The following is a 21473-nucleotide window of genomic DNA, read 5'->3' on the forward strand; positions in this document are numbered from 1 at the left end:
GACCAAAGTTGCAGGCAGATTCTTTACCATTTGAGCCATCCAGGTCAGAAAGATTCCCTGGAGGAGGAAATGGCAACCTACTCCAGTATTCCTGCCTGGAGAATTCTGTGAACAGAGAAGCCTGCTGGACTACAGTCCATGGGATTGCAAAGAGTCAGACATATCCGAGTTAATAACACTTTGTTGTATATTAGACACAAAGAATATTTAAAAATGAACAGCATTTACATCCTGCATGTTATCATGTTCACAGAAATGTCCAATGAAAATATGAAATAGGAAAATGAGTTGAGGATCAAATTTTTAGTTTACAAACTTGTACCTATGGAGAATATTGATATATCTCAACTACTTGTAACAGGCAAGTTATGTTTTGGGTATTTTCCTTGGAATCTCTTGGTAATATCATTAACTTGGTTGAAATCTGACCTGAAAGCTCCTTTGTAGAATTATAAATATTTCATTCTTTTGCAGGATGGACACTCACCCCAACTTAATATGTTGACACTGAAGACACTTCACACACCAAGAGAGGTGACAGAAAATCTTCACACAAAGGACTCTTGAGGAAATCAGTTTGTGGAAACAGGTAGGAAGTGGCTTGGGCAAAGCAAAGGGAGTGGGTTTATAGTTGTTAAGGGGTATAACTAAGGGAAAGTTCTCATACCTTGGCAGGAGACTAGTGAAATTTAAAATTCTCATCTGCTTCAAAGAAGAAAGTATGCACAGTCTCTTTTATCAGCCTATCCAGAGTGGGACCAAAGGGGGGAAATTTTGAGAGTTAAAAATAAGTCAACAAACATCAAAAATGTGGTCATCTGTAAAACATGCATTAGCCTATTTTTGAAAAAAAATACATTTTTCTTTAAAAAAAAATCTATATAATAAGATAGAACTAGGATTTAAACTATTGTCTGCTTTAAGGAATCATGTGATTTTGAATGTCATTTTATATCTGTTAGATTCAGGAGTATTTTTTCTTTATCTTCTATAAAATTGAGCTAATACTTAATCTACATCATGACCTTAATCCTCATAGTAAGGATAAGACAGAGAGATTAGTCAGTCAGTTCAGTCGCTCAGTCTTGTCCGACTCTTTGCGACCCCATGAATCGCAGCACTCCAGGCCTCCCTGTCCATCACCAACTCCCGGAGTTCACTCAGACTCACGTCCATCGAGTCAGTGATGCCATCCAGCCATCTCATCCTCTGGCATCCCCTTCTCCTCCTGCCCCCAATCCCTCCCAGCATCAGAGTCTTTTCCAATGAGTCAACTCTTCGCATGAGGTGGCCAAAGTACTGGAGTTTCAGCTTTAGCATCATTCCTTCCAAAGAAATCCCAGGGCTGATCTCCTTCAGAATGGAGTGGTTGGATCTCCTTGCAGTCTAAGGGACTCTCAAGAGTCTTCTCCAACACCACAGTTCAAAAGCATCAATTCTTTGGCCCTCAGCTTTCTTCACAGTCCAACTCTCACATCCATAGTAAGACAGAGAGATCAAGTGTTTGACAAAAGTTTCACTTTGTATTTTATTCTTCTGAAATAATACTGGTAAGTATGACTCGATATTTATTTCCAAAGAAGATCCTTTGTAGGAACTCACTGAAGCTGAGTATCCCATGACTTATACTATGTGGGCTTCCAAGTCTATGTCAGTGGAACTTTCTGAATGAAGTAGATCTCAATCTGGGTAGATGGTGCAGAATCTCATCACTGTCTTACTAGATATGGCTAGGTAGGGATACTTTTGAGACACTGGGAAATGCAAAGATTGCAGGAGAAAATGTTGATACTCAGTCCTTAGATGCTAGAACCTCCATGAATAGGTTTTGAGAATAACCAAGAAATACTACATCTTAGATGATGCCAGATCAACTCTTTTTAGTTACTGGTTTAGGAATGTATCTGAAGTAAAGAGTTTAAATATATGATTTCTTAATGAAATTTAAAGATGTATATTACTTTGTCATTATATAGACTTAAAAACTTTATAAATTTTAACTCCTAATTTAGAAAATAGTATATAGCAGACACAAAATGATACTGGAAAAATTATGATTTGTTATTTCAAAGACTTCTTTGTAATATCTGTCACATACTAGGATACAAATAGTATGTAACAAAATAGCCCAAGTAAAAGCACAAATAATATCAGGGAGACTGAAATACAAAATATGTATTTCAGCACCTATTCAGGGCACATCTTGTATACAGACAATCAATTTCACATTTTAAATTATTTATCATGGAAAATTAGTATAGAGTAAACAGCCTTCTTCCTTTCAATTATTTAAAACCAGAATGTTATATAAGCATTTCTTGAAAATGTTAAAAACTTAAAAAAATTTTTAATGTCTTTTTTCCATTTTATTAATATGTTCAAAAATAAACCAGTATATCAATCATGCTAGTCAAATATGCATGTAAATGACATAAATTGGACAGTGTGTTTGAAGAAATTAATCATTGCTAGTGTTTAAACTGTAAAGACTTTTTAAATGATTAGCATAGTTGCAGTCTAATTAACTGTAATTAATAAAATCAGTAATTAGTTTTGAAACAAGAGCAGTATATTTAAAAATATACATGGTATTCAATGTATATACTATTATTATGTTAAAATCAAGACCTTCCTGAAAAGGTCTACATAGGGAAAGAAAATGAAAAATATATATATATGTGACAAATAAAATACCAGTAATAGTCTACATATGAGGACAATTAGATTTTGTTTCAGGATGGGAAACTCTTATTTTTAACTGATAATTGTACATTTACTTTTTAAGAAACTAAAATACCAAAGAGAAATATGAATACTTTTTTTTTTGCATGATTTAGAACATGCCAGTGTCTTATTACCTATATTTATTGAGACTTTGATAATCTAACACTCCTCATATGTGCTCAACATATGCCAGCAAATAAGCCTCTTCCCACCAGTCTTTTGTACCTAAATGTCAGCCAGGTTCAGGATCTGGGAGGTAGTGAGGGCCTAGTAGCCAAAATACAGTTCTTAATGCATGAAGGAGAAGATAGCTAAACAAATCTCCCAAGAATCCTTCACCCCAACCCTTATAGATGCTCACACACTCTATAAGGCAAATTTCTTTTTAACATTATTTTAGGTGGGGAAAAATGGAGGAATTTTAAACTTAATTTTCTGTAGAAGTAGGGAACTTGAAGGGACCATAGATGACTTTTACTTTCTACTATATATATGCATATATATACAGTATATACCTATATATATGCATATATATGGATATATACAGTATATATGTTTTATGCTAAAAATGCAATAGATATTATAAACATGGTATGTATCATTTCCATTATTCAAAAACAAAAATGGAAACATATTTTTAAAAGGTAGGAATAATTCCAATGGAATTTTACATGGAATGCCAATAGAGTCTCAAATAGAATTTGTGTACCATGTACACTGAAGTTTTGGGTTTATCTGATATGATGACAGGGCTAAGTACAAAGTCGGTGAAAAACCCTGTTCTTAAAAAACAGTATAAATTATAGAATATGCAAGTATAACATATTTTATGCCTCCAAGTAATGAAAGTTTGAATATTCAAATTAGAGCTCAAAGAAATATGAAGTGTAATTAAGATATAAAAGAACAGAGTAAGAATATGATAATTATGTCCTTGTGGATATAGATCACATGAGATGGCAGAATGATTTGAACTCATAGAGTAGTTATTAAGTCAAAATTAACCAGAGGAGTAAAAAACACCTTGGAAATAGTAGAATAAGAGAAAGCAATAACAACTCAAGTTTATTGTAAAACAAATAGAATTGAAAGTGTTTGTAAACACTGTTGTCTTCTTTGGTCATATGAAAGAAATTACATCTATGGCTTTGTATGTATATATTTGTACATGCTAAATATATATCTATGTATCTTTCACTGGCTCAGTGGTAAAGAATTTGTCTGCAATGCAGGAGATGCAGATTCAATCCCTGGGTCAGGAAGATTCTCTTGGAGAAGGAAATGGCAACCCACTCCAGTATTCTTGCCTAGGGAATCCTATGGACAGAGAAGCCTGGGGCGCTACAATCCATTGGGTTGCAAAGGAGTTGGACAAAACATAGCAACTAAACAACAACTTTCACAGTAAAATGTTTATTTTAATCAAATAGGATAGTAAATGTATAAATATACTAATGTGAAAACATCTACAAATTATTTATGAACACAGCATAAAGATGTCTAATCCTGATTTATAGTGTCTAATACGGTGAAGTTCTGAAGTATAAAAGTATACTACAGTATAAAAACATGAAGGATAAAAAGCCAAGTGTTAAAAGAAGCATGGATAATGAAATTATTCTATCAGGTAATCATTTATAGAAAATAAAAGTAGCATGTGTCTCTATAAGGAACTCACAGTAAAAATTTCTAGTCCAGATATTTTTGAGTTTGAGACATTGTGGAGAAAACTGTGAAGTTTGAGAAAGTTGAAAGAATTTACTCAGTTTGTGGGATAGACAAATGGAATCTGTCACTGGTTAAGCCTCAAGTGTGTATGTATATTAGAAATTATCGAGATGAGAATATTGAAATAATATTGCGTTTGCTGTTAGCTGAAGATATAGTTTACATTCATGTACCCATTGTTAAAAATGTATAGTTTATAGAGTACATAAACCATGCAGATGCTCAGTAAGCAAAAATAAACTACTTGCAAATTAAAATATGCACATTATTTAGCAAACAGATATGTATGTTTAAGTATGAATACTAAGTATGATTTTCCTGCTAAAACTTTAATATGTTTTTTTAATGCATTAACTTTTTAATATCTAAACTCTGATGACAATAGCAGTTAATCGTCCTAGTGCCAGTTCTCTTGCTTTAGTAAAATACATGTTTACTGATTCTTTTAATATTTAATTACTACAAAATTTATAGCTTAATTGCTAATTAGGTCACTCATTCAACAGCATTATTCAGAACTTACTATATGCAGATATCAACTATAAATATAGCAATAAATGAAGTATAGGTGGTCTCAGTTACCACTGTCTTCCTATTTCAACTAAAACAAAACTCAATAGCCTCCAGTTGCATTAAAGTAACATGCAACTTTATAATGCCAGGTTTATTATTTTTAAGTTATAATTTCACCATTTCACAAATTTTTGACATTGCAGAACATATAAAAATTGGAAGTGATTATAAAATGAACATATTAGTGATAACAGAACTAAAATGCCTTTGAGATATTCTGTGCTAAAAAAGATATTGATATCCGGGATTCATAGATATCATTGCTCCATCATTGAATACAACTTCCAGCAAGCTAAACTTAACTGATAAGATATTCTTTGTGTTTTTCCTAAACAGTAGGCAAAAGAGAGCAAGGGTTTATTAACCTCTTTTTCATGGAGAAATGGTGTAAATCAGTACTAAAATTTTGGTAGAAGAGATAGCTGTGAGAAAGAGGAAATATTAAGTCAGCAGAGTTCAGTGCAAATGATAATTAAAACTCACTAGGCATTACTGAGTGCCAGGAAATATCCTTAAAAACTTTACCTCCCTAGAGTTGAGAATTATTAGCATCTCATTTTACAGATATAAACACTGAAGCACAGAGCGATGAGCTTACCCAAAATGACACAGAAGTCCAGCCAGAGACAGGATTTAAACATCAGCAGTTTGACCATCACATTTTTCTTTTCACACAGTCTTACAGTGACACTCAGATTGGAATCTGCTTCTCAGATCCCAGAAGGAAGGCCAGAGAAAATGTTCCCAATATATCGCCTTGCAGGCAAATAGTCAATAGATGGTGAATTGTGCATCATAAAAAGATTAGATTAGCTGACCTCTAAAGTTCCTTCCCATTTCAGCATTAGATGATTCTCTGAAAGTTAATGAATTTTCGTTGACTGCTTGGCCTAGAGCCAAGATACACTGAAAAGTTGCATTGTAGAAAGAGACCAGTAAGTGCCTGCTTTATAGAGAACAGAATATGTTTGAGATTCCGTTTCCAGCAGAAAACTCCAAGGGCTGAGAACTGCCCTGACAATTCACTTAGCTGTCAGTGGAACCCAGGGAACAAAACAGTGCTCTTCTTCTGCTCCATCTCTGCTCTCTGAATTATTTTTCTGGCCTACTGCCCTAGTGAGTGACCATGGCGACTTTCTCTTCTTTTCAGCTAATTTAATATCTGTTAAGCTAGGAGGCAAAATTACTGATATTTTTAAGCTTTGAATTTATGATAGGAGCTGCTTATGCCACAGAAACTATTTGTGTGATATTGTGACCCATGGCTAAATCTAGGAGATTTAGATTAATTTTATAAATTCATACCAGAAACCTGTATGTAGATACTGGGATGCCATATATAAATATTACTATGAGAATAGTTTTTTGTTTGTTTGTGTGTGTATGTATGTTTATATAAGTATCTGAAAAATGTGGATATAGATATTCTGGTCTTTATATTTTGGCTCAAGATAAGCCTTCTCTGATAAAAAAATATGTGGGTGCGAATTTTATTTTTTAAAAAAAGGTGATAAGAGTAATATAGATAGTAAATATATACTTGTTAAAATATGAATAAAAGAACATCCCCTTTGTTATCAAAAATGCTTTCAGCAATAACCTCAGACTTAGATGCTTAGTTTTAAGTTTTATTACTCACCTTCTGAAATTCTCTTTAGTTGATTTTTAATTTAAAATCAACTTAGCTACCCCATTAAAACTCCATACTTTGTTGTTGTGTTTTGATTTCAAAGCTCCAGATTTTGGTATCTCAACTGAATATCTTGAACAACTAGTCGCTACATTTCAGCTAAGTTTTCTCTACTGTTTTACCTAATGTAGAAATAGCTTCCTTATGACTGTGTACTCCAGAATTCAGCATAGGAAAGTCTTTGCTCTTCTTAGAGCAGGTTGTCATCCTTAATGATGTGAAACTGGTCCATGACTCAGTAAATTCCTTTGTATTTATAAATCAATATCTGACCAATCTTTCGGGAATTTGTTGTTGTTCAGTCACTCAGTTGTGTCCAACAGTTTGTGACCATATGGACTGCAGCGCTCCAGGCGTCCCTGCTCTTCACTGTCTCCTGGAGTTTGCTTAAACATGTGTCCATTGAGTTGATGATGCTATCAAGCCAACTCATCCTCTGTTGCCCCCCTTTCCTCCTGCCCTCAATCTTTCCCAGCATCGGGGTCTTTTCCAATGAGTCAGCTCTTCGCATCACATGGCCAAAGTATTGGAGCTTCAGTTTTAGCATCAGTCCTTCCAATGAATATTCAGGGTTATTTTCCTTTAAGACTGACTAGTCTGATCTTCTTGCAGTCCAAGGGACTCTCAAGAGTCTTCTCCAGCACTATGATTTGAAAGCATCAATTTGTTGGTGCTCAGCCTTCTTTATGGTCCAACTTCACATTTGTACATGACTACTGGAAAACTCATAGCTTTGACTAGATGGACTTTTATCCACAAAGGGATGTCTTTCTTTTTAATATGCTGTCTAGGTTTATCATAGCTTTTCTTCCAAAGAGCAAGCCTCTTTTAATTTCATGGCTGCAGTCACCATCCACAGTGATTTTAGAGCCCAAGAAAATAAAGTATCTCACTGTTTCCATCATTCCCCCATCTATTTGCCATGAAGTGATGGGACCAGATGCCATGATCTTAGTTTTTATAATGTTGAGTTTTAAGCCAAGTTTTTCACTCTCTCCTATCCCCTTCATCAAGATCTTTAGTTCCTCTTTGCTTTCTGCCACAAGGGTGGTGTCATCTGCATATCTGAGGTTATTGATATTTCTCCCAGCAATCTTTATTCCAGCTTGTGCTTCATCCAGCCTGGCATTTCCCATGATGTACTGTGCAGAGAAGTTAAATAAGCAGGGTGACAATATACAGCCTTGATATACTCCTTTTCCAATTTGGAAGCAGTCCTTTGTTCCATGTCCTGTTTCACCTGTTTCTTCTTGACCTGCATTCAGATTTCTCAGTGGGAAGGTAAGGTAGTCTGGTATTCCCATCTCTAGGAATACACAGTTTGTTTTGATCCACACAGTCAGAGACTTTAGTTAATGAAGCAGAAGTAGATGTTTTTATGGAACTCTCTTGCTTTTTCTATCATTGAGGATGTTCTATGATCATTGAGATGTTGGCAATTTGATGTCTGGTTCCTCTGCCTTTTCTAAACCCAACTTGAACATCTGGAAGTTCTCAATTCACTTATTGTTGAAGCCTAGCTTGTAAGATTTTGAACATTACCTTGCTAGTATGTGAAATGAGTGCAATTGTGTGGTAGTTTGAACATTCTTTGGCATTGCCTTTCTTTGGGATTGGAATGAAAACTGACTTTTTCCAAACTTGTGGCCACTGCTTAGTTTTTCATATTTGCTGACATATTGAGTGTAGCAGTTTCACAGCATCATCTTTTAGGATTTTAAATATCTCAGCTGGAATTCATCACCTCCACTAACTTTGTTTGTAGTGATGCTTCCTAAGGCCCACTTGACTTTATGCTCCAAGATGTCTGGCTCTAGGTGAGTGATCACACCATTGTGATTATCTGGGTCATAAAGATCTTTTTTGTATAGTTCTTCTCTGTATTCTTGTCACCTCTTGTTAATATCTTCTGCTTCTGTTAGGTCCATACCATTTGCGTCCTTTATTGTGTCCATCTTTGCATGAAATATTTTCTTGGTATCTCTAACATTATTGAAGAGATCTCTAGTCTTTCTCATTCTGTGTTTTCCTCTATTTATTTTCATTGTTCACTTAAGAAGGCTTTCTTATCTCTCCTTGCTGTTTTTGGAACTCTGCATTCAGATGGGTATATCTTTTCTTTTGTCCCTTGTCTTTCACTTCTCCTCTATTTTCAGCCATTTGTAAGTTCTTCTCAGACAACCATTTTGCATTTCTTTTTCTTGGGGATGGTTTTGATCACAGCCTCCTGTACAATGTTAGGAACCTCCATCCATAGTTCTTCAGGCACTCTATCAGATCTAATCCTTTATATCTATTTGTCACTTTCACTGTATAATCATAAGGGATTTGATGTAGCTTTTACCTGAATGGCCTAGTGGTTTTCCCTACTTCCTTTAAGTCTGAATTTTCTTTTTTTTTTTTTTTTTTAAGTCTGAATTTTTCAACAAGAAATTCATGATCTGAGCCATAGTCAACTCCTGCTCTTGTTTTTGCTGATTGTATAGAACTTCTCCATCTTGGGCTGCAAAGAATATTATCAGCCTTACTTTGATATTGACCGTCTGGTGATGTCTATATTTAGAGTTGTATTGTTGGACGAGGGTGTTTGGTATATCCAGTGCTTTCTCTTAGAAAAAATCTGTTAGCCTTTGCCCTGGTTCATTTTGTACTCCAAAGGCAAATCGTTCAAGAATAACAGATATAATATCCAATAGTATGATAATATGCCTGGTGACATCATCTTAGTGTCATATTGCTTGGATTAGTTTCAAAAACAACTGCAGATTTTAGAAGCTTCAGTACTTACTTTTTAGCAGGCACTAATTGACATTCAGTTGGGATGATAAAAAATATCAGCTTGTGTATTTTTTCCCCTCAAAACTCACTGTGAAACATACCTCTGTTTTCTATATCACATTGTCTCTGCCCATCTTTTAATTCAGCCTCAGTTGTGGTGGAAAATTTCTTGTAATTCAGATTCACCTTTGGTTGCTGTTGTCCATTTTAAGCAAATTGCCTCTTCCAACAACCTATCCTAGCAAAAACTGGCTTGATTTGGTCATAGGAGCAGCCCAGAAATACAAGGATGATGCCCCTGTGAGGCTATTCTCAAACCATGGGTAACTGAAGCTTTTGGTTAAGAGCTCCAGCTTCTCTTTTGTTGAATGGACCATTCTGAGAGGTGGTGTGACTTTTCACTTGCTCAGAGGAAACTTAGAGTCAAAGCCTACAGCTGTGACCATGTTACTACACCATCCTCAGGGTTGTTTTTTTTTTTTCTTTCTTCCTACTTTCACATGTCCTGTTTTCTTACAATTACACCTGAGTCCTTGTTTCAGGGTCCATAAAAGGGAATCCAAGCAAAGATAATCACTCTAGTCATGCAATACAATAAAAACCAATCATTTAGGGGGCAATGCTAAGGATTATTCAGAGGCTGCATCTCTTAAAATCTTTGCAAACAAATTGATCTCAGCACTGCCATGTAATTCACAATTTGGTTAACTCAGCATGTGTACATTTTGGAATAGAACTAAAATTGTTCATTTAGAAAAGTCTTGGCACCCCCTGAAAAATTAGGAGCAAAACATTTAAATTCTTCAAACAAAGTATCAGTGATAACCCCTACACCTAAAACATGTGAATCTGTTTTCAGTCAATTAATAAGGAATCTCTATTTCAGGCCATTAGCAAATGTGTCAATTTCAAAATATTGTCAGTTAATATAAAGAGTATTTGGTCCTGAAAAAGCATACTAATGTTTTACAGTCCTAAATATCTTAAATTTTATACTGTCCAATTCATTAATTACCATGAATTCATTCTCCATTTACCCTGGAAATGGAGAACCAGAAAGTACATGCCTCAAATACATTTTTGTATGTCTAAGATATAGCTTCCATAAATCATGAATTGACATGACTGGCTTTATCTTTGAGATTCATCAAAAAATTAGAAAATAACACAGTCTTCATCTTCTACAAGATTGCTTTAAAAGATATTATCCTCCATATCATACCTTAATCCTCACATGAATTTCTACAAAATAAATTAGCAAAGAATTTAATGTGAATAAAATTTGACAAACCATATTTATAAACCAATAAGCAGCTTTGCATAAGATTTAGAAAAGGCAGAGGAACCAGAGATCAAATGGCCAGCATCCATTGGATATTCGAAAAAGCAAGAGAGTTCCAGAAAAACATCTACTTCTGTTTTCTTCACTATGTCAAAGCCTTTGACTGCGTGGACAACCACAAACTCTGGAAAATTCTTAAAGAGATGGGAATACCAGACCACCTGACCTGCCTCTTGAGAAATCTGTATGCAGGTCAGGAAGCAACAGTTAGAACTGGACATGTAACAACAGACTGGTTCCAAATAGCAAAAGGAGTATGTCAAGGCTGCATATTTAACTTATATGCAGAGTACATCATGAGAAATGCTGGGCTATGAAGCACTAGCTGGAATCAAGATTGCTGGGAGAAATATCAATAACCTCAGATATGCAGATGATACCACCCTTATGGCAGAAAGTGAAGAGGAACTAAAAAGCCTCTTGATGAAAGTCAAAGTGGAGAGTGAAAAAGTTGGCTTAAAGCTCAACATTCAGAAAACAGAGATCATGGCATCTGGTCCCATCACTTCATGGGAAATAGATGGGGAAACAGTGGAAACAGTGGCAGACTTTATTTTTGGGAGCTCCAAATCACTGCAGATGGTGACTGCAACCATGAAATTAAAAGACGCTTACTCCTTGGAAGAAAAGTTATGACCAATTTAGACAGCATACTAAAAAGCAGAGACATTACTTTGCCAACAAAGGTCCATCTAGTCAAAGCTATGGTTTTTCTAGTGGTCATGTATGGACGTGAGAGTTGGACTATAAAGAAAGCTGAGCACCAAAGAATTGATGCTTTTGAACTGTGTCATTGGAGAAGCCTCTTGAGAGTCCCTTGGACTGCAAGGATATCCAACCGGTCCATCCTAAAGGAAATCAGTCCTGAATATTCAGAAGGACTGATGCTGAAGCTGAAACTGCAATACTTTGGCCACCTGATGTGAAGAACTGACTCATTTGAAAAGACCCTGATCCTGGGAAAGATTGAAGGTGGAAGGAGAAAGGGATTGCAGAGGATGAGATGGTTGGATGGCATCACCAACCCAATGAATATGAGTTTGAATAAACTCCGGGAGTGGGTGATGGACAGGGAGGCCTGGCATGCTGCAGTCCACAGGGCTACAAAGAGTCGGGCATGATTGAACGACTGAACTGAACTGAATGATTCATGAATGAATAGTAGATTTTTTCTTTTTCTATTTTCTACCAGATAACCCAGGAGTAAATGTTCTTAGTGGTAAATTTATTTATATTAAATGTTCAATTTAAATGTATTATACTCATAATGCAGAACTGTTTCTTTTAATGATTTTTTAAAATGTAACATTGAACAATTATCAGAAAACAGGATAAGAACAAAAATGTGCTCAAATTTATTCCTCCATTGCATTCAGTTCAGTTCAGTCACTCAGTCATGTCTGACTCTTTGTGACCCCATGAATCGCAGCACGCCAGGTCTCCCTGTCCATCACCAACTCCTTGAGTTCACTGAGACTCATGTCCATCGAGTCAGTGATGCCATCCAGCCATCTCATCCTCTGTCGTCCCCTTCTCCTGCCCCCAATCCCTCCCAGCATCAGAGTCTTTTCCATCTCATCCTCTGTTGTCCTCTTCTCCTCCTGCCCCCAGTCCCTCCCAGCATCAGAGTCTTTTCCAATGAGTCAACTCTTCACATGAGGTGGCCAAAGTACTGGAGTTTCAGCTTTAGCATCATTTCTTCCAAAGAAATCCCAGGGCTGATCTCCTTCAGGATGGACTGGTTGGATCTCCTTGCAGTCCAAAGGACACTCAAGAGTCTTCTCCAACACCACAGTTCAAAAGCATCAATTCTTCGGTGCTACCCTTCTTCACAGTCCAACTCTCACATCCATACATGACCACTGGAAAAACCACAGCCTTGACTAGATGGACCTTTGTTGGCAAAGTAATGTCTCTGCTTTTGAATATGCTATCTAGGTTGGTCATAACTTTCCTTCCAAAGAGTAAGCGTCTTTTAATTTCATGGCTGCAGTCACCATCTGCAGTGATTTGGAGCCCAGAAAAATAAAGTCTGACACTGTTTCCACTGTTTCCCCATCTATTTCCCATGAAATGTTGGGACCGGATGCCATGATCTTCATTTTCTGAATGTTGAGCTTTAAGCCAACTTTTTCACTCTCCACTTTCACTTTCATCAAGAGGCTTTTGAGTTCCTCTTCACTTTCTGCCATAAGGGTGGTGTCATCTGCATATCTGAGGTTATTGATATTTCTCCTGGCAATCTTGATTCCAGCTTGTGCTTTTTCCAGCCCTGCGTTTCTCATGATGTACTCTGCATATAAGTTAAATAAGCAGGATGACAATATACAGCCTTGACATACTCCTTAAGATTCAGAGGGTGGCTGAGTCTTTGTTTCTCTTACATTTATGTTTAGGAAACATGATTTATCTAAGGATATAATAAATTTAGACCTTCTTCATTGAATTTCTATCTTTTTAAAAGTAATCAACAAGCATGTTCCTTACTTTCATCCTGAATGTACATTATTGCAATAAAATGGGATACTGGGAATAATTGCAAATCTAGATTTTTAGATGGTCTCTTACAAGTCCTTTACTGAAATCAATGGATAAAATGATGGAGATAAAGTAGTACAATTTTTTTCTGCTAACAATTTGGTAATTTCTCTTATTCATCTTCTGCTTTATTAAATTCTTAGGGAAAATATAAAATCTAAAGCAACGTGATCTATCAGACTGTCTTTTATCGACTGATCCTGTGTTTAGGTTGCTCTCATGCTAGAGAATACAAAATGACAGCCCACAGTGATAGAATCCATGATAACCATATTGAATATTGCTTTTGATGTGCATGTGGGAGGAAGCTTTGTAAATTTAAATGAAAACATCAATCCTATGTTAGCAAGATTGAAGAACAAAAAACTCAATAAAGTGCAGTATCTTTGTGAGTCTTCAGATTATGATTTCCAGGCAATCAAATGGCATATTTTTACATTTAATCTGCATTATTCTTTGTTGTTATGACAGGTTTAATATATGGGCCAATGGACTTTCAGTTTCTACACATGAGGAAAATTTTATTGCTGATTTAATCATACAACAAATATTAGCTCAATTTTCTTTTTTTTTTTTAGTTGTGAGTTTGGTAAATTGAAAGACGACATACTGGAGGAAGATAAAAGGTATTTTAAACAAATGTTTCTTATGCTGCATGAATCAGAAAGTAAAACAAGACTACAGTAATAGTTTAAAAAGAGTGGCTCAGTTGTTTACCCCAGTTTTTTCTTAGAAATTACATTTCTCCTCCAAATTTTGAAGTCTGTAGATTGCAGATGGCCTGGTGCTTTCTCATCCCCTTCTCTACCCTGCTGGATGTAGATTCCTATCAGCTAGAGGAGTAAAAATGTAGGACTGTGCTAACTATTGCCACAATTTAGACCTGAGTGATGTTGCCGCTGTTACCCATACCACGATGGAATGTACTTAGAGCAATTTCTAAGACTTCTAACACTGCCACCAGGTTGTCCTCAAGTTTTCCAGAGAGAGAGTTAGTATTGTTCTTGCTGACTCTGCTTTCATTCCTCTCGCGGTGTTCCTAAATAAGTCCATAAGGATGACATGAGAGGTCTAAGGGAAATTGATAACCTCATGCTATATTAGAATTACACTTTTCTCCTGGCACATTGTTGCTGAACCAAAATCTGTTCACTGTTACCTCTCCCCACCTAAATCACTTTAGTATGCTTATTTGTTAATTGTGAAAGTAAAATTACTTATTAAATGAAAAATTAAATCCATTGTACTTGATCCTCTAATCATCTAGATAGATCCAAAATTTTGCATTACTCAAGGTGAGAAAACCTTAGTCTCTAAATGAGACCTCTTTTTCTTTAATATCTTGTGTCATGAAAGACTGAAATTTAAGCTCACAGTTCTTAACCTAAGTGATCATAAAATGGAATAGAAGTTCCAGTAAAAAAAAAAAAAAAGTCATTTTAGATCTTTACAATCCTTATTCTGCTCTCTCAGCTTCTTAGATTCCCTACAGGTGTTTTTCTGCAAAGTTTTCTTTATGAAATTGTGAATTTCATGATGAAACTAACAATATCTTATTTATCACTGAATTCCCAAAAGCCTTGGACAGTGCTTGATCCATGATATACACAAGAAATACTAGTTGAATACATTTATGAAATATTGGAATGGAGCCTCTGTTTGAATTAAAATTATCTGTAATAAGATTTCTCAACCATGTCACAATTGACATTGGGACTACAGATATTTCGTTGTGAGGGGATGTTCTGTGCATTGCAGGGTATATGGTAGCATTTCTGATTTCTACCTAAATACTAAATTTTGTCTCCTAGGAGACAAAATTATCCTTAATCAAGAAGCACTGATCCATAGATATATTTGCATCAATATATCTATTTATCTACCATGTGTATAGTCCATTTCTACAGCCAAAGTTCACAAGTGTTATGATTTTTGCTATTGCTGGTATTATCTTTCAGTCTTCATAATAAATTTATCATCTTTCAGTAATTTTTGTCCATTCTGTTTGGAGACATCCTTGGAGATTTTGAAGAAAACAAATAGGATAGCAATCCTGTGTGATAATCCACTTCATAAATCACTGTATTTTCAGAAAGAACTCATTAGACTTGGTTTGGAGTTACAAGCTTAGAATCATTCTCTTATTAAAAACAATACTGAAAACCAATATCAGCAATTATAAAAGAGTAATGTGAACAAGCCAGAATATTACATAGAGGATTACTGTACTCAGTAATCAAATTATATGCCTGTAAATCTTTAGAATATTTAGTTATATTGGTTATAACTGTTATATCTGTCAATCTCTAAATGAATACTCTTTATTGTAATTAATAATCGTAAAATCTTCCTTGAAAAGTATAGTTTTTAAATGGAATGATTTTCTGTTTTGTACATTTTCAAGTTTAAAACAGCATATAATGAAGTGAAAACACTAGAGGATTGAAAACTTGGATTAATTTCTTGTTCTTTCACTAGTTTTTAGTTTAGAAAATTATTAATCTTCTTTGGTTATCTATTCTGTTTTAAATGTTACAATGATTAAATAATTTAGAGGAGCAATCCCCAACCTTTTTGACATCAAGGACCAGTTTTGCATGGAAGACAGTTTTTTTTTTTTTTTTTTTTTTCCCACAGCCCAGGGGTGGGTGAAGGTTTCAGGGTGATTCAAGTGCATTCCATTTATTGTGCACTTTATTTCTGTCATTATTACATTGGCTCCACCTCTGATCATCAGGTATTAGATTCTGGAGGTCAGAGACCTTTGCTTTAGAGGATACTTTTTTCTTTTGAGGTCAAATTATATGACCTCTAAAGTTCTACTTCTGAAAATCAGCATGAGGCTCTCTGTAGATCACCCTTAAGCAAAACAAGTATAGCTGGTGAAAATATTGAAAAAAAATATAATTTCTCTGAAAATTTTCTTATGAGTTTATAACAAATAAAGAAGCATTTACTCAAGGAAATCTACTTCTACTTAATAAAAATTGTAAGAGACAGTACCATTGGAACTGTCTCTCTCTGTCTAAAGTGTGGGTGACATTTAGGGAAATAAACCACTTTTATTACCTCTAGCTCCAGAGCCATGTCTCAGAGACTTTTTTCCTTCAGAGTAGAATATAAGCCTTAAGCTCTTGGGTTTACTTTAAAGGAACCAGTAGTATTTGAAGCAAAGTCTTAGGGAAGTTCAAACCTATAGCTACTCTCAAAAAACAAAACACAGAGATGGGAAGAGGGCTTATTGGGAAAGAATTAAGGGGAGGTTCATGAGAGTGCAGAAAGTAAACTATCAGCTCATTAGTTTAAAAGAGAGAACCAGGGATATAAATAGCTAAGAAGAACCATACTGGTTTCAGAGAATCCTACAATATTGTGCTCAAAAACTTCCCACGCAAAGGTGACCAAATTTAAGTGAATCAGACTGTGGAGCAATTTATGTCAGGTAATGTCAAAAACATTGGAGCAGTCAGCTGGTGGGTGGTGGACCCTAACACTGATTGTGATCAGGAAGTGAGATGGTCAACGAGAATTTTGCTAAGACCACTGTCGTCCCAGTCCCAGGCGACAGTGAGCATGGCAAAGGCTGTTGTGCCCAGGATGGTGGTAGATATTTTTAGTAAAGATAGCCCAGTCTGTCATAAAGAAAGAACAAGAGTAAGCTCTATCCAAATGTATTAAAATTATGAAACATGCTATAAGAAAGGGAAGGGTGATACATACCCAGGAAAAGTAGCAGGCAGCAGGAACTGCCAGTAAGAGGGTGCTGACATCAGATTTAACAGGCGAAGACTCCAAAGGAGCTACTACAAATACATTTCAAAGTACTAAATGGAACCAAACTCAAGGAAGTAAGGAAGGTGCAATGATAATGTCTCATCTCTAAGACTATCCAGAAAAAGATAGGCATGACAAAACAGAGCCAAATGGAAACTATGGAGTTGAAAAGTACAATAACTGAAATGGAAAACTCATTAGAGGATCTCAGTAATAGTTTTGACCTGACAGACGAAAGCTATAACTGTATGAAAACTGATGGATATAAGCTATGCAGCCTGAAGAACAGAGGAAAAAAAAGAATGATGAAAATGATCAGAATCTGAGTACACCAACATAGCTACATAGTTAGTCAATAATGGTGGATGCAGGAAAAATAACAGTGTGTCTATTGGCATACTCTAAACTTTCCATGGGAGGAAACATCACCCTACAGCTAAATGAAAGGAACCTCAATATTCTCTTTTATTTGAGTACATAGGTCTTGTTTTTTACATTATAAAAGTGAGACTGTCCCTCAACAATTAAAAATTATGATAATGCAGCTGAACAGTTACATATTTATTATAAGGTGAAAGTCTATTAAAATATTAGAAAATAGAAGTTAATTTTTTTTACTTTATCTGGGAAAGAAACACTTTCAATGTGAAAATTGTGTAGCATCAAAATTTTGCCAAATATTAGGAAAGCAACATTTAGGGCTAAATAGACCTCCAGTATAACCAATATCTAAGGAAGCTATGAGGGACTTCCCTGGTGGCTCAGACGGTAAAGCGTCTGCCTACAATGTGGGAGACCGGGGTTCAATCCCTGTGGTTGGGAAGATCTCCTGGAGAAGGAAATGGCAACCCACTCTGTACTCTTGCCTGGAAAATCCCATGGATGGAAGAGCCTGGTAGACTACAGTCCATGGGGTCACAAAGAGTTGGACAGGACTGAGCGACTTCATTTTCACTTTCAAGGAAGCTATGAGTATATTTCTACAGGCTTTTCTGTGATTAGGGTCAAAAGTTCATTTTTCTCTTACTGTCTTTACCACTAAGCCTTTTGGAGTATTGTTTTTAGTATAACAATATTCTCTATGAGACTGGGCCCATGTAAGGCAAAATTACAGAAATAAATATCCTGAGAAGGAAACTATATGTACTTATTAAAAGAAGACTTAAAGTGAAAAACATTTTCAAAAATACATGTCATGTGTCAACATCCTATTCATTTCCTTTCAGAATGGCTTGCCACCTCTTACTACAAAACAAGACAGAATACAGACAAAATACAAACAGAATTTTGTACAGAATTTTGCTACCCACAAAATACAGGCAGAATCCCTCTCTATATGCTATTCCCTGGGAAGTTATTTTCTTTTATTTTCATGAATGCCTGGGGACATGAACATTGAATGTTTTTATAAAGTTCCCAAGTTTACTTGTGGTTCTTATTGATAAAGATATTAAAATGTTATTTTGAGAAGATACAATTCAGCAAATGGTACAGAAACATGTAAAATAGATTACAAGAGCCGATTAGCCTTTAATGAAGCCCAGCTAAACTAAATAAGTTGTAATAACATTTCCCTATAGCCATATTTTGAAAGGTTGGGGAAAAGAACTACAGTTATAGCAAAGCAAAACAACAGATTCAGAGTCATAGTAAACGCCTTAGGAATATTGCTCCTAGGTAAAATTATGCTGGCTACTAGGCTAATTTCAACATCTCTTCTAGTGTGATTATGATCATGAACTCTGATTTTAAATACAGCATTGCACTTTCATTTCTAATTTATTATTCTCAGTATTTACTATCACTACTTAATTTGATGTCGTCCAAATAAAAATTCTCCTTATTCAGAAAACCCAAAGCAAACTAATTTTCATTTAGATACAGTTGTATTTAAAGACCATTATTTTCGGTTTTGAATTTTCACATGGGATAAAAATAATAGTAACAGCAACAGTGAAAACAGTGTCGATATAAATGTAGTTCTGTGAATAGTGAGAAAAGTATCTGAGTTCATACAGGGTATAACAAGATGCTATCAAGAGTAAGCCACAGGGTCAGACTTACCTGAAGTTTAAATCTCTGTTTTACTATTGATCTACAGTGAGAACTGGGACAAGTTGTTTAACATCTCCCATTCATGAGTTTCTTAATTTAAAATATGCTAATGATACCTACATTACTGGCTTGTTGTGAGGATTTATTCATTCTGTAAATATTTACTAAGATTCTATTATATGCCTAGTATAGTTCTGGCTAAGGGGCATATAAAAACAAGTAAATATAGATCTCAAAGAGCTTATAGATTTGAACAGCAAGAAATAAAATGTAAACACATCTATGAAATAGCAACTATGATTGATATACACATAGGCTCAGTAGATCCACCAAGGAGGGTTCTTTCCTTCTAAAGTAGCTTTTCAGAATAAATGACATATCCTCCACAAGAAATTAAATGGGCTACAAATAGAAACCTGCTGAATCATAGTTGTGCTTGTAAATGACAGTGTTCTTACCGTACAACTTCAAGGTTTTACAAGGGGATGGAGCTGGGATCATGCTGAGATTGTAACCTTAAATTCAGGCCGGAGCATGGGACTAGGTGGAGCATGCAGAAAGAGGACTTGATGCCAAGATTCACATAAGGACTGTCAAGAAGAAAGAGGGATGCAGAAACTGATACCTTATCACAAAGCAAAGGGAGTAAGAAAGAAGGAACATCAAAGGGAAGGTTCAAAAACTAAGGACAGGTAACAAGGTTCAGAGCATGGACATCTCCCCATGTCCCACACACATACCCCTTGAAATATTATTAAAGTAGAAAAGAAGTGCAAATGTGGATGGGCAACAAACATGTAGGTACAGAAAAGTATTGCCACCATAAATCTCCTATGAATAAATGTGTAACAGTCATGCCTCTGAGGAAGAAAAATCCAAGATACTGCTTTTAAGTAAATGTTAACTTTTGGCTGCCTTAACAGGGAAATTAATCTTTATGCTGTGCTCCTTTATTTAGGCCAGCTTTTTGCATCATCACAGATATGTTGGGAAGAATACAGAGAGATTGCAAAGACTTCTTTTATTTAGCATTTTCATGTATTAGGCCAACAAATCTGGATCATTTCCCCTTGTAAAGAGAGGTAAATATCTTGTTTTTCAAATAACCTAGCAAAAGGATTTTGATGTAAATGATAATTATCTTTGCAAAGCCTGAGAGCAAAGTAAGAGAGGTCAGTGAGAAAACCCGTGGTAATTTATATCGCCACCTTAGTTTTCAAAAGCCATATGTGTAATTGATGATTCATGTAGGAAAGGACAAAAGATTGAGTCAATAACTCACTGTCCAAAGCCAAGACTTTGTAAATGACTGTCTTTTTTTTTTTTCTTTGGCATGCTTAAAAATATTCTTGACAGTTTGGATCAGCAATCACACATAAATTTGTATTAGAATTGTCTTTTACTCTAATGTTAAACAAGTAGATCCAAGTCTGTATTAAGTAATTTAAAGTCACAGAGCAAGTCTAAACAAGTAGGTCGAATAAAAGTAAGATTAAATAGCTACAGATTAAATAAAGGATAGATAATGTACGTATGTATGCATGCATCCATACATGTATGTAAATACATGTTTTCGAAACAAGGCTAGGTTCACCCGTGTTACGTGTAGAGATGCAGTCAGCTCAGTTCTCTTAGTAGTGGTTTAATGGTTTGCTCAGGTAAAACTGCAACATTTCAGTGAAAATTTTGAAACCGCTTTCATCATTAAAGCTCCAAATGTTACTAGTTTTTGTTGTTTTGGTGCTGGTGGCACATTTTTTATTTTCCACAGAGATACAGGTGAGTTATTGTTCAGGCGCTAAGTCACTCTGACTCTGTGACCCCATGGTTGGTAGCCTGCCAGGCTCCTCTGTCCATGCGATTCTCCAGGCAAGAATACTGGAGTAGTTTACCATTTCCTTCTCCATATTGGTGAGTTATTTAGTGGCTAATGTCCTTTAGATAATTTGCTTTTTTGAGTTTATTTTTGTTTTCCTTCTTTGGCTTACATATAGCATTTTGCTTCCCCTGGTGGCTCAGACGGTAAAGAATCTGCCCACAATGCGGGAGACCTGGGTTTGATCCCTGGGTTGGGAAGATCCCCTGGAGAGGGAACAGCTACCCACTCCAGTATTCTGCCCTGGAGAATTCATGGACAGAGGAGTATGGCAGGCTACAGTCCACGGAGTCGCCAAGAGTCAGACAGGACAGAACAACTTTCACTTTCACTTTTCACAGCATTTGGAATGAAGCATTTTAGGATCAAAGCACTGTCTATGGTTAGCATGTTTG

General features: G+C 35.6%; 1 long non-coding RNA gene across 19 annotated transcripts in view; it reads left to right on the forward strand.

Moving 5' to 3' along the window:
* The window catches only part of LOC147366675 (uncharacterized), a 486700-nt gene that overhangs the window by 160484 nt on the left and 304743 nt on the right, over positions 1-21473 (forward strand). For all 19 annotated transcript variants that reach the window (XR_015168931.1, XR_015168936.1, XR_015168932.1 and 16 more), the window contains exon 2: positions 475-589. This is a non-coding gene — a long non-coding RNA (uncharacterized LOC147366675). The remainder of the gene's footprint in view (positions 1-474; positions 590-21473) is intronic.

The sequence above is a fragment of the Bos grunniens genome, chromosome 8, assembly GCF_055505025.1.
Source record: "Bos grunniens cultivar Pamir isolate PY7600 chromosome 8, Bosgru_T2T1.0, whole genome shotgun sequence".
Classification (NCBI taxonomy): Eukaryota; Metazoa; Chordata; class Mammalia; order Artiodactyla; family Bovidae; genus Bos; species Bos grunniens.